The sequence below is a fragment of the Pseudonaja textilis genome, chromosome 1 (genome assembly GCF_049901715.1).
Source record: "Pseudonaja textilis isolate UNSWEBS1 chromosome 1, rPseTex1.2, whole genome shotgun sequence".
Classification (NCBI taxonomy): domain Eukaryota; kingdom Metazoa; phylum Chordata; class Lepidosauria; order Squamata; family Elapidae; genus Pseudonaja; species Pseudonaja textilis.
Genome location: NC_141990.1, coordinates 183,298,425 through 183,313,732, shown reverse-complemented (window position 1 = coordinate 183,313,732; position 15,308 = coordinate 183,298,425). Strand labels below are relative to the sequence as shown.

General features: G+C 36.2%; 1 protein-coding gene across 5 annotated transcripts in view; it reads right to left on the bottom strand.

The window, feature by feature from the left end:
* The window catches only part of ZNF385B (zinc finger protein 385B), a 250,822-nt gene that overhangs the window by 122,318 nt on the left and 113,196 nt on the right, over positions 1-15,308 (bottom strand). Inside the window, exon 1 of one of the 5 annotated variants that reach the window (XM_087919885.1) lies at positions 13,183-13,262. The exons of the other annotated variants lie outside the window; for them this stretch is intronic. The gene's annotated coding sequence lies outside the window, so the exon portion shown is untranslated. Of the gene's footprint in view, positions 1-13,182; positions 13,263-15,308 lie in introns of those variants that run through there. 5 annotated transcript variants of the gene reach the window in all.

Here is a 15,308-nt window from a genome sequence, read left to right as displayed (position 1 = left end):
GACAGGGAACATTAGAAATCCTCTCTTCCCCTTTCCAGAAAGTAAGTGGCTGCTGCTGGATGGGGGAAAGAGCAAAAGATTGTGAGACTGACGGAAATTTGTCACGGGGCATTAAAAATGAAAATGATGTGATTGCAACAACAGCCTAGCAGCACAGCAACAACCAGTAGCACTGAAGCAGCCACAACTTTCCCAAGTTTCATTTTCTCAGTAATCATGGGTCCATATTTTGGATGTAGCCAGACAGATTTATGAATATATCTCCCTGAATTTTTAAGGACTTTAGAAGTTGTTATTGTTGAAGGCATCAAGGAATCTGATATCAATGCATCATAGGCAGCAATTTTGAAATCAAGGTGCCTCAAATATGCTAATTTAAAAAATTTGTACAAAATCAGAGTCCTATGATTCTTATGGAATTGAAATTTCAAGGATCTTCAGACCAGCTGTATTAGCAAATTTGCGGCTGCAGTAGCACCACTGGTAGACATGGGATTATGATTTCTTTCACTCCCTGCCATTTTCAAACTGGCAGGAAATGGGACGTTGCTTCCACTCATTCTGCTTTTTTGCCCGCCAATGGTCATTCCCTTTAGTTAAGTAAATCTTGATAAAAGATGATCCAACAGTTAAATAGGTTGTCTAGCTTCATTTTAAATGGAGAAATTTTGTACATCTAAAGGATTCCAGGGTTACTCTGAAACAAAACAACAAGGTTAAAATATTGAAGAGTAGCACATTATTTGGAGAAGTAGAGATACATGACAACACTAGTCAGAGATCCTATGGTTTGATATTTTAGTCCCAGAGAGTTGGTCTTTTATGTTTTATATCAATAAAATAGAATACAGGTAGGTCAAGGTTGAATAGTGAAGTTCCTCATGCTCTCTAAACTGGGTTATTTGCTTGCAGATTTTTTTTAAGCCACAGGTAACATCATCAGTGTGAATGAGTGTGGAGTTTGCTCTCTATTAATATACAGTAGCTTTCTCTGCCAATGTTGGACGTGGTAATTCCTTAATCCCTGCTTATCTGACATTGGAGACGATCTATTCGGATCTTTGAGCCCAAAATTTCTGTTGCTAAGTGAGATATTTGTTAAGTGAATTTTGCCCCATTTTATGACCTTTCTTACCGCAGTTGTTAATTGAATCACTGCAGTTGTTAAGTTAATAACATCGTTGTAAATAAATCTGGCTTCCCCACTGACTTTGTTTCTCAAATGTTGCAAAAGGTGATCGCAGGACCACAGGACACTGCAACTGTCATAAATATGAGTCAATTACCAAGTGTCTGAATTTGGATCACATGACCATGGGGATGCTGCAATGATTGTAAGGGTGAAAAATGGTCCTAAGTCCCTTTTTTTAGTGCCATAGTAACTTTGAATGGTCACCAAATGAACTGTTGTAAGTTGAGGACTATCTGTATTTATGGATGATTTGTCTGAATAACAAACTTCTAGGAATTTCCTACTATTTTTAGAGTTAGCTTGGTCCAGGATGCTCACATTTTCCCAGTTGAAACTATCATTAAGGCTGTCCACAATTTGTGAGATTAAGGAGTTTTCGTTATGTTTTTTGACTGTTAGTTGTATTCATGGACATGCTCTACTAGTCTTACATAGTTGTCATTAGAATTCTTACGCTATATGTTGTAGATGACTCATATTTTTTTTATTGTTGGACTATTGGGTCTTTTGGTTTACTTAAGATGTCTTGGAGGACTTTAATTGATTTGTATGCTACAGTAATGCTGTGTGATTGTAATAGTCTGTTGGTTTTTATTTGTTTTATTTTTACTTATTATTAACTTATTTTACAAATAACTCAAAGGTGACAAACATATTTAACATACCTTCCTACTCCTATTTTTCCCTCAGCAACAGCCCTGTGAAGTGAGTTGGGCTAAGAAAGAGTGATTGGCCCAAAGTGTCCCAGCTGGCTATCAAGACAGGACTAGAACTCACGGTTTCCCACTTTCTGGCCTGGTAGTTTAATCACTAGACCAAATGGCCCTGATTGATTCTGAAATGTTTTTGATAGATGTGGAGAAGATGGGAGATCACCCACATGTGCTCTGGATGGCTGTTCCTCATGAGGAAACCACTGGAGAACAGTTTTCTATGGGTTTGAAGCAACATCAGAACACCAGAAAAAAAAAAACAGACCACATATATAACATCTTCCAACAAAAGGAATAGCCAGACAATTTTATCAAAAAGTGTCTGACCACTCAACCCACCCGCACAGCCAAAACAATCTATGAAATGAATACCACCAGCTGCCATACACAACAGAAGAGTCTAGGCTATTGTAAGCCACTCTTAAACAGTGTTCTGTTTTATAAAAGAGAACTAGAGCTCAAGGTGAAGTGTAGGAGGGAGAGTTTCTGTTCAATAAGAACCCTGCTTATCTAAAGAAAACCTGTTGCTAAAATAAATGATTCAGGTAAGGTCTCTAACCAGCAACAAAAGGCTGTTAAAACTACTTATCTGTTTCCTCAGGTTTCTCAGACATGGCATCTGTGATGCATTTGTTGAACAAAACCAATATTTTTTAATACAATTCTGACAGAAAATCCCTTCAGTTTGATTTTTTTTTAAAAAAGTATTATTATTCATGCTATGTCAGTTAGCAGACCCTCAGTCAAACACAAAAAATAGATATTTTTTGCAACAAATATATTTTGTCCACTATATGAAAATTACATAAAGTCAATCTTTCCAGTCTAAAACAGGGGATCTAACATTTATCTCCGTTTTTCTATACACAATACAAACAATACATTTTATTCACTATTTGCACTGGGAGATTTATTAGAATCTACCTTTAGTTCTTCCTAAACCCCAAGACCTACAAACTATACTGTGAAGTGAAAATCACATCCAACAAAGGAACTTTCAGTTTTAGTACCTAATGCGGCCTGTCTGTCTGTATGTACATGTCTGTACATGTCCAGTGTGAGAGAGTGGAAAAATTATTTTCTCCCTGAAAACAGAAATATTTCTGTGTAAATGCAATTTGTTTAGACTTCCTTTTTATTTCTTCATTTTTTATGGTTGTGAGCTGCCTAGATTAGCCTCATGGTGAGATAAGCAGCAAACAAATTTAAATAATTACATTTATTTCAATTAAATTAAACCTGCAAATAGAAATAGAACAACTGTGACAAAAGAAAGCAATGGGAGTAGTAAAAGGCACCTTTGGGTGCAATCCCAAAACATCTGGAGTGCCAATTGAACACATTCAAGTGACATTGACAAATTGATATTGACAAATTCACAATCAGTCATTGGCAATGACAGATTCATTATCAGTCAATTGCAAAAGGCTGCTTTATTTGAAACAACTTACATCCTGCAACAATATCCATAACACCATCCAACTTACATATCTGCCTATCCCGGGTTTTTGGAAAGGACTCAGTAGATAGACAAAAATGCCAAATCCAGTCTGAACATTTGGCTGACTGTGCAATGAACTATAATAATAATAAAGATGGATTGTAAATCACTTTTTCTGAGCCTGTTATAACTTTGAACCATCATTAAATGAACTGTTGTGAGTCAAGGCGTATCTGTTACAGTTAGCAGGTAGTCCTTATTTTTTTGACGGCAATTGGAAATGGAAATTATGTTGCTAAATGACGTGATTGTAAAGTGAAATATCATGTGACTGTTCTGCTGGCAGTAATTAAGTGAATCACTGCAATCATTAAGGGCAATGTCATGTGACGACAACTATGACTTCCTGTCAGCTTCCCTATTGACTACTTGTCAGAAACTAATTATGGAGGACACAAATAGTGATCACATAACTGCAGGACACTAAACCCATCATATATACAGACCAGTTTTCAGGTGCCTAAATTGCAATCACTTGACAGTGAGGACACTGCAATGGCTGCAACTTCGAGAACCAGCACAACTTCAAATAATCTCTGAACAAACGGTCAACTTTCCCCCCCTTTTTTTTGTGAATGAGGACAGTAAACTGGGATTAAATCATAATATCTATAACAATATAACATAAATTAAAAAGGGGAAATAAGCAACAACTCAAATAGTTAATATTCAGAATTTCACAGAGCTCACAAGTCTGGAAAAATTTCCATTAGACTTAAAATTCTTACTGCAGAATAATTAATAGCAATATTTTCACACTCCAAAATCTATCCTAAATCAGTTCTTTTTCCTCAGATTCCAGGGAAGCGGTGAGAGCAAAACAGCCTCTCTCCTCCAAAAAGAAAAGCAACCATGTCAAGGTGGTAAGGCTTTCTTTCTATGAAGTCATTCTTCAACAATTTTATGGCCTCCAACATTTTTCATATTTCTATTCACGTATTTATTATTTACATGAAATTGCCCAAAGTCAGCTTAGACTGAGACATCAGCCAACCCTCATAAATAAATAAACAAAGACAAACGTCCACTATTGCTGCATTGGTAACTTGCCAAGGTTATAGCGCAACTTCATTTTGTTTTTTAAAAAAATTCCTTTTCTGCACTAAGCATATGAATTGCCCAAGACAAGAAACTAAAGCAATATAAAACTATTATTTTAAATAAGATAGTAGAGGGGATCAAATTGGAAAAAGCACTTTCTCATCCAATTGTTCCACACAACAATCTTCTCCCTCTACTAGTGTCAGCAAGTGAACATCATCCTAGAAACTATGACCCCAATAGGAAGACCGAATAACTTTCGTGTAGCATCATGGAATACAGCTTTTAAAAACAATTCAGCTTTATTTTAAGAAGAAAAAAATCTTAACCACATTCTAATGTTATATTATATTTATTGTATTGATTCACGAAACAACCTGCTACAGATTTACTGGTAAGAAAGCTCACTCAAACCTATAAATATTCCTCTAACTAAAAAAGAAGAAAAGACACTCCTGTTTCCATGCAACTGGAAATTAGACAGTAACTTTGTAATGCCTACCTGTCTTCCTAAGTTGTGGTTTTTTAAAAAAAAACACCTCTGTTTTACCCTCTTCCACTAACTCCCCAAGAGTTGATCTTTGTGTTCAGTAGCTTTAAGAATATCAATTTTGTTTCCTTTTCAGTGAAAACTTCAAATGTTATGAATGAAAATAACACCTATAAGAGAAAGGAATGAGAAACAGAAACACACAAAAAAAAAAAGATGGGAAGAAGGGTAAAATATTTCCCATGTGATCCTATATTGACTTCTGGGCAAATATGTCTTAATTTTTGAAGGGTAAAGGAGACAGAAGGAAAATATAGTGCTATAAGTGAACATGCCAAAGAATATACTGACAACATTCTCAGAAGCTAAAAATAAGACTGGTGCATTAGGTATGATAGGATGGATATTTCATCAATCACATCTAGTTCCAAAACTAGATTAACACTTCAACTCTGAAAATGCATTGCAAAGCATCATTCTCTAAAATGAAAATTCCATTTGAATTAGCTAACAATAAAGAATATCTCAGTTGAAGTGGAAAACATCCACTCAAACTTGTTTCAAAATGGGGAAACTATGGTTTCTTTACTTTATTTAGATACTGACCAATTCTACACGGATTCTAGGAAGCTCAAAATATAACAAAACATTTTTTAAAAAAATAGCAGACAATAAATAATGAATAAGGGACAGTTAGTCAAACAATTCGGAAAAACATACAAAACATAACCAAAAATACAACCAACAAGGGGCTCCATCAACTTCTTTAAATGGATTGGTTCATATTCATAAATCTTCCACATATGGAAATAATCTGTCTTAACAACTCTGTACAAATCTGTTAGGCACCCTGGAATTCCAAATATTAACACACAAGGGCAATATATACTGCAGGTTTCTATTATAGTATGGAAAATGTATGAAATTTTTCAATATGTTTCTATTTTAGTACATTCAGTACATTTTTTTTTCACACTTCTAAAGAGCATCTCTTTATAAACTCTACATAATTTTGTCACTCAAACATTTCATGGTATATATCACAACTTACAATGACCTATATGAGAACAAAATAAGACTCTGTGTGTGGAACAGCAAGCAACAAAACACCATCTTATGACAAATGTTATAAAATATTTCAGTATTTTGATAGTAGTGTATTAGTAGTTTCCAGACAACACACTTCACTCCCCAGTAAGTTCTGATTTATGGTAGATACCATTGAGCTGTTATTATTTTTTAATTTGATGTAACTATTTATTTCCTCAGCAAGTCTTGCTATGCTGCCTCATTGGGAAGGGGATGTTCCTGGCAGGGATGAGTAAAGAATACAAAGAATGCATAATCCTAGCAGGGTCACTCAAGGCCTGACGGTCGTCCCAACCGCCAAGCTAAAATAAGCAAGCACCTGTATTAGCAGCAGCAATATAGGAAGATAGCAATACAGTTAAGAAGCACGGACAGGAGAAAAATCAATGTAATGAAAGATGAACTGAACTGACTAGACATTGATATTTTAAGCATTGGCAAATTGAGGTGGACTGGCATTAGACAGGAAAACCCAGTTTACTACTGAAGATATGAAAAATAGGATAAATTTAGGATAATTGCTTTTATATTGAGGAAGAGTGTAGCAAGAATAGTTAGTACTCAGGTAGAATATAATAGATAACCAAATACAATAGATAACCAAATAACCAAATACAGATACACCCCCCCACACACTTAACTACACTCTCAAAGCTATGACATTGCTGAAAATTATGAGTTTTTACCCAACTTTTGCAGCATCTCGGAGGCCACATGATTAACATTCAGGCATTTTGCAAGCAGTAGGCATTTACAATTATTACAGTGTTCCACAATTGTGGAATTGCCATTTGCACACTTCATAAGTAGCTTCTAACAAACAAAGACAATGGAGAAACCAACACTAAAATTGCAAGTCATGGGTTTCATGATGTCTTTTTAAACCTCTGTGTATGGTTTGTTTTAACAATAGCAGTGGAAGTGAGGTTGTAAGTCCATCACAGGCATGTGATGTCTCAATGAGTGCATCATTTAGCAATGCAGTTGGCTGTTCCCAATTGTGGTTGTTGAGTGAGGATTATTTGTAATATCAATGAGACTTTGAAGATAATCCTTTAATATGACTATTATTCCAACCACTGATGCAGAAAATATGGATTAAATGAGTTTGATTATCAAGTTCAGTCTGAAATCAACATGCAAGTAAGACGTGCTGCTTATGGATGAAGACGAAGTTGGAAAAAGTAAGAAGAAAAATGTAGCTGGATTTATGGGTTAGGAAACCGAAATGAAACCAAAGAATTATCTATTAATATCTGCCAATCCAATTGTGTCTTCATTGGCAAGCCATTCTTCAAAGATCAAAAATAACCCCGACATACACAGACATAAGTTAACTATAGTATTAGTAAAAGGTGGTAGAAGAGCTAATTATAATAGTAAAGAAGTAGATAAAGGCAAATTGTGGAACAGATTATGAACTACTCATGTGCAAGTTCTAAGTTAACTAAAGCTGAATAAAGCCAACCAGTTTCTATAATATGATGTTGTACCATAATTTTCAAGAACATTGTTGGTTTTGAAGCTGGACTTCAGTGAATGACAGTGTTGCTAGTCATTAAATACATACATACATATATACACACATACATACATAATCCTAATCCCATACTAATGGATCATCTCCCAGTGTCTGCATATTGTAGGTCTTAAAAAGAGGGGAAAGAGGGGAGATCCCTGAGGCACTTCATAAGTAGAGGTTTCCATGGGGATCTCTCCTCTCTGATTACCACCAACTGGAACCAATCCTCCAGGATGAAACAGAGAATCCAGAAGGATACCATGGTCAATGGTACCAAAAGACACTAAGAGTTCAATGAAAACCAGGATGATTGTACTCCTCTGATTTCAAGCTCTTCAAAAGTCATCTGCAAATGCAATCAATGTACTTTCCATCCTGCGTTCTGACTGAAACTACTTTAAATATTTCAGATGTAGATGGAAAATGATTATGTATTCATGCAAAGTTCACCACATAAAGAATGTTGTAGATCTGGAGAGCACTGAAATCATGGCATGTTCACTAGCAATTCTACTTTTGTCTACAAAAGTGCAGATGTTTGGAGAAAAGAGGTTGGAAAACTTGTGAGATAGAAGATGACATCTTGATCTCTCTTTGTACAGTATTTTAAACAAACTACTTATATGTGAAAGCTTCATCTAGAATCAAACTTGGAAATATGGTGAATTGGAATATGAATTTAATTTGACTTAACTATACTTTATAATAATTTATTTAAATATAGCTATGGTATTGCAAATATATTTTAAATTGTATTTCTCTGGTAGCTCTTTCTGGGTTTTTTGTTATGATGCCCACTTATTACCTTTTTATGATTAAATATCTATAAGATTTATACTGTTGAGCAGAGGCAGCATATTCAAGGATTCATACTGATGTGCTTTCTTATCTCTCTCTATTCTTACACAGTAAAGTACAGAGTGAGCTTTTTGAATAATTAGAGCTTTGATATCTCTCATGTATCAAAACTGCTATGTTATATTCCAAAGAATGTATCTGTCATGTGTTTGCACCATGAATTATACCTGTGTTTTCCTTAGAATTATCTTGTATAAACACATTTTTTTTAATATACTGAGGTATCTTATTTATACATGTACTCAAATTGTCTTTGATCAGTATTCTATTTAAGACGCAGGAAGCTTTGGGGTCCTTGCTCATGGCTTATCTGGGTGCATGAGATCAGTGATGCATTGTAATCTGCTATTCTTGGAAAATAAATCAACTGTTTGGATCCTCTCTAGCTGTTGGTGTATATTTGGTGAATTTCCCCCCCAATTCATGTCATTGTTCGTAGGACAGGAAGACATGCTATTGGAATGTTGCTCTGGCACCCACTGTCCCTTTTTTGTGTCAGCACTGTACTCCCTACACTCTGGAAGAACAGGGTTCCAGGGATGGTTCTGCTTTGACCCAGGACTCGGTTACCCAACTTTCAAAAGCGGAGAGTTTGTTTATCATATGTGAGCCTGATGTGCAAGTGTTGCAAACTCAGCAAGCTAATTGCAAGCTGTGCAATGGTGGGTGACATTTTGGGACTCAAATGGCTCTTTTGGGCCATTTCAGTTTGGGTTGGTGTACAAGAAGATTCTGTGGAGTCTTTGATACTTGCTTGCTTGCAGGCATTTCGCTACCGAACTAGTTAAATCATTGGTGTGTGTGAGTGGGGAGTTTGCTCCTTTTGTATATGAAGCAGCTTACTCTGTCAGTGTGGGTGGGGATGTGGTTTTCTCCTTGGTAATAGCAGCTGTTCCATCCTTACACTGTACATTATCCTTACACTGTAGAATCCATACAGTCCTTAGACTTTCTACCAAGGAGAAAACTACACTATCACCAATACTGGCAGGGCCATCACCATCATCAAATTCGGTCATAGACCAGCATGTACTAGCAGGGCTATTGTATATAAACAGGAAACAAACCACACACTCACTAGCATTGAGGATGTAATCCAGTCAGGTAATGAAACATCTTCAAGGAAAGAACCAAGTTCAGAGAGCAAAAAGGACTCCATAGTTCAACCCCAAGCTACATATAGTCTCTCTCTTCTATTAAATGCCTCTGTATAAGAATCTGAAATATTCTGAAATATATATAAAACACTTTTCACTGACTATCAAAGACAGAACTTACAGAACGTTGGGCTGGGGTGGGAGCAGAATTTTTATTGTATAACCACTGAATGTGTGTGTGTGTGTGTGTGTGTGTGTGTGTGTGTGTGCATTCCCTGTCTTCACTTTCTGCTATTGACCCAGGCTTCCATCAATAGTCAAGCTGCCCCCAGCTACACCACTGTGCTTCTGATGAAAAGCAAGGGGAGATGGATGGCAGTGAATTTCTTAACAGGCTGCAAATAGATAAATGAATGAAAAGTAAAAGGACTCTGGTGTGTTAAAAGGGCATTTTTAAAAAAAAAAATGGGACAGGAAAGCTTCAGTCTTAAACCCCATGGTTGCCTAGAGGAGGAGATGCTAACTATTAATGCGGACTGGGTGCTAGAATATATGCAAAAATGGAGTAAATGGACCAAAATATAAAAGGATAGTGATTTGTGGAATCTTCTTTTGCAGCACAATGCTTTCTGAATTCTCTTTGTCAAGCATGCTACAGAGAGCAAGAGAGGCATTTAGGGGACATTCTATGCAATTAATTTTTGCTTGTGATGGCTTTCTTTTCATTGCTTGTTGTTACTGGCACTGTAAGCAGCAATCAAAGAGCTGCAGCATGCTTTTATTTGGGGGAAAGTAATGGATTCTGGAGTAGCAAGAAACCAGGATATGATCACTCACAGTTCAACCCACATGACCAGAACTGGAGGAGTTACTCCTAAACAAGGAAATAAAGCTTTGGAGAAATTTCAACTGTGAAAAACAGAATGGATGTGGCAGATAGGAGATGAGAATGTGGGATGACATTTGACATTGCCTCATGTCCATTATTCTAAGTGACCTGTCCTGGCTCTGCATGATAAGTTGCAGCAAGTAGAATATGAGATAGAAGAATATATGAATCATGTGTTATGGCCAGAGAAGTAGTGGAAAATGTTTAAAAATGCCATTGAATAGGAAGAAAAATGTAATCTCACAAAAAGAACCAGAATAAGAAGCTGTTAGAAAGTTGAAAATAAATATGCTATGGACAATTATGGCTCCTGGGAAAAAGGTACCTCCTGTCAAAAAGCTTCAGCGGTGAAATTGTTACTAACAAATTGGAAAATTTGTCCTGAGCTGTCATATTCAGTGGTCTGATTTCTCAACTATCAGCTCTTGTTCTTACAAATAGAGGACGATTTGTGCTACTTTATTACCTCCACTCTTCGTCATGTTACAGAGCATATTTTTGTGCTAGATCTCTGATGGGAGTGTTTATTTGGATGGGAGCAACAGTGGTAACAGTATTTTCTCACTCAATGTGGTATATGCTATTGCAGTCCTTCTGTTTTTTAAAAATATTATTTTAGATGTGACATTGTTTGCTGATGGGTCCACAAGGTACTTTAAAGTTTGAGGCATTCTATAAAGCCGCAGCCCGAAACTTTCTGGTACCTGGTACTAGTTTTTTTGGGGAAAATTGGTTCCATAGACCAGGAGGCAAAGGGGATGGTTTTGTGTGCAACGTAGATCCTGCGCAATGCACAGATGAAGCTTTGCTTGCTCATCTGCAGCTTACGAAACTCAGTTCCTAACAGACCATGGACTGGTACAGGTCAACTGTTCCGGGCTTGGGGACCCTTGCTATAAATCATGATTTTCTCTGATTTAATGTTCTGAACCAGAAAGTAACCAGGCTCCTTATTGGTAGGGTAGAGGGGGATTGTTATATAATTACCTACCTTACTTTCTCAATTTGGAACAAAATTTGTCCAATGTAAATCAGTGTTCAGGGAGATGTCTCTGTTATCGTACTATAATTTGGAAGGCTTGGCCTTGGGTCTTTTCTAATATCATTTTTAAAATTCCACATTGCTACAAGGATCATTAAAGATACCCCAGAAATATAGTTTACAATCAGGTTTTTTTTTCTCCCTAGACTTTTTTCTGTGGCTATTGAACACACTTTTTCTTGTTTCTTAAAAAAATGATACCTATAATTTTTAGGCTTCATAATATTTTGCTCAAAGAAATTACAGCCTCCCACAATGGATGTCTAAACTTACAACAGAATAAAAGAATCAAGAAATCAATCTTACAGGTAAAATATTTCTTTCTGTTCCTTTGGCCAGTAGAAAATAATTACATTTTCAAAGTATCACTTAACTCAGTAATAATTATATAGTAGGTTATGCTTTTTATCCTGAAACATCAATTCTTTATTTATATGTTTAGCAATGAACCATGATTCCAAACAAAGACTTTCAAAATTACTTCCTAAGGAGTCAGCATCTTAAATTCTCTCCCCATGACTGGTGCTTTAAAATATGCTACTTGCTCAAACTAGAAAGCTATGAAATATTTGAATCTTTATTCTATAAACATAGTTCATATAAATACCCAATGAGTTATATTCAGTACTTGATGGGATATAAACATAAGTAAAATTGTGAGCAAATGTTTTATGACTATTGAACAAACTTAAGGGAGGTAACATTCAAATCTAAAAGGAGATAATCAAGAGATGTAATTTTTTGCCCAGCAAACGTCAAGTTTTAGCATTGTACTTGTCCTCTGTGCCATACCAGCTATGCATATGCAAAACACAAAAGATGTAAGTCTAGTGTTTTAGAAATAGGTTTTGTTTTTCTTAAGGCCTGTTTACATTTCTTATATGGTAATAGGCTCTGATAAATGCAACCATAAAGATGAAATATCAGCATCTATCGGGAATAACACATGAACATAAATTGTACTTCTAACCTACTTATGAATGTATTATATTCAAGAAAATGCTAGAAGTGACAAATCTATTCATGCACATTGACAACTGCAGTCATACCCTATTACAATTACTGTAACTGTTTGTAGCAACTGTTATTTTTAAGGTGCAATTTGTGGTGGCCAAGCTTTCTAAGAAGATTTTTCCTTAACCTAAAAGTCCAGAAGAAGGAGAAGAAGAAGGAGAAGAAGGAATAACTCATTTCTACTTAGGCTACTGCATGCAGTTCTCTTCCCTGATTCAATATATATGTGAAGGAGATGAACAACCCAATGCACCCAAATCATGATCACCTAAGTCGGAGACTGGACAGGGTCTATCTGTGTGAATATGATCAGTCTGAGTAAAGACCAGTTTCTATACTATACTGGCTGTTTCTCTTATTTGCTTCTCCCACAACTCATTATCAATGTGGAGCAATCTCTCTTTAGTCATGCTAATAGGATTTGATTGGAATCAGAGACCAATGCCAATGGGAAATGGCTGGTTCAAAGTAATATGAAACAGAGCGTCCCAACTTTGCGTAATTTACATTCCAACTATTCACGTTAATAATGAACTTAAGTGCCACTGTGATAGAAATAAAAAGTTAACTTTTCCTAAGATTGCATGCATTTTGCTATTAGAATGATTTTTTCAATGTACCATATATGTTACCCTACTTTTCCAATTAAATGGATTCCCTACTCCTCCCAAACCAAGAAGACTTTCACCCCCACTCAATAAACGAAGAACAATAACCCAATAAAGGCTACCAACCTCAACAAGAATATGCCAGTATCAGGGAAGCTTCTGCTGCAACATTCACCAAGGCTGGCTTCTTGCCTTCTGTTTTCTAAGCTTCTAGCAGCCTCTTAGCAGAGCATCAAAGAATAAAGAGGCACGAGGAGGAGGGTGGAATGGGTTAGCATTTACAAGCAGAAATAAAAGATTGTGGGCAAGAATGATTCAGAAGAGGAAGCTTGCTTGTCTGGGTCCCCAGTCACCTTTTTCTTTGCTATTACAGTGAAATTGCTGATTCTGAAAGGTAGACGTCTACTTAAATCTCTCTTTGGTCTTCAAAAATTGAATTTGCCTCCTTGGTAGTGGTAGAAGCATCATGGATTTTGTTCTCAACGCCTATATTTCAATACTCTTTTTCTACTCTGGGAGTTGTCTGCTTAACCTGCGAGTGTTCTGAAAACAAAGGAAACCATGCAGAAAAAAATTGAGAAGACTCTTTCTGTAGTGCTTCAAAAAACACATAGAAGGACAAAAGAAAATATGACAGTGTCTTCTTGCTTGGGCAAGCCAGCGAGAAAATGAAGACAAAAAGATTAGGGAGATGGTCAGAAGAGAATAAAGAATTCTCCACTAGTAAGGCCAATTGGTAGCATGCTTTTTCATATTCATATTCTACATGAATTTGCACTGAGAAGGCTGATTTACCATGCAGCACCTGAAATTGTTCTAAGTGAGCATGCAGAGGAATGGAAATTTGTAAGGTTGCACCTCATACTTGGAAAAATCCCTGCACATTTTTTAAAAAAATATCCTTTACAGATATAAAGAAAATCCTGCTTTGGAGGTATATATTTTTTTAAAATGTAATTGTGTTTTATTAACATTATTTTTCCAACTCCCAAAATTTGTCAGATGTTTTAGCTGAACCAGGCCTCCAAGATTTTGCATTATGTCTCTTGAAACAAGCTTATATCTACATGTAGTCCTCAACTTAATCATTTAGTGATTGTTCAAAGTTACAACGGCACTGAAAAAAAAGTAACTTATGACCATTTTTCACACTTATGACTGTTGCAGCATCCCCACAGTCCTGTGATCACAATTCAGGTGCTTGGAAATTGACTCATACTTATGATGGCTGCAGTTTCCTGGGGTCATGTGATCAGCTTTTGTAGCCGTCTGACCAGCAGTCAAGATGGAAGACAGATTCATTTAATAACCATAATGCTAACTTAACAACTGCAGTGATTCACTTAGTGATTTTGGCAAAGAAGGTCATAAAATCGGGCAAAATTCACTTAACAAATGTTTCATTTTCAGTAGAAAAACATTTCTACTTGTAATGTTTTTAAAATTATAGAGCTGATTTAGAAATATTTAACCCAGGGGTGGGATTCTACCGGTTCTATCCAGTTCTATAGAACCCCTTGTTAACTTTCTAAGCAGTTCAGAGAAGGGTAGTTAGAAAGAATCTCCATTTGTTTTTTTCCACCCTTATTACATTCTTGGCAGACAGCCTAGACTTCCTGTCTCTGGAGCTTATGAGGCTTGGCTTTTTTAAAGGGAAGGGTTGTTTTAAGATTTTTACACTGCTGTTGGGAGAAAATACTTTCTTGGACAATCAGCACTTTGAAGAAAAAATTGAATAATGAAAGAAAGATGAGTGACATTCAGCAAGGCTTCTTGACTAGCTAGAAAGATTGACATTCAAATGTGAGTTTACATACTCTTTCTGAGTTTTGGTCTAAAACTGGTTTTTGGTGAAGGTTAATTCTGTGCTTGGTGAAGTTTAATCCTGTGTTTTTTGATGGGATAATTTTCCCTATTCAGCTTCAACAAGCAACAGCTACTGTTGTGATTTAATTATTTATATTGTGTTTGAATTTTTTCTTGCCTCGTGGTTTCTTTTTCTATCTGGAGAGGTGGTCTTCCTCACTGCTTTAGTACCATTTGGCACTGTCCTTTTGGGGTATACTTCCAAGAGGCAGGATGCAAACTTGGCACTGATTTTTTTTATTGCCTTCCTGGTGGGCATGTGACCTTTCCTTAAGTCTGGATGATTTCCTTAGGATATCTTGTGAGGTGAGTGAGACCAGCTTTAAGTGGTGCAAATGGATCTAAGGATTGCTTTTCCTGGGTGTGCTTTTTCTGGAGAGATTAAA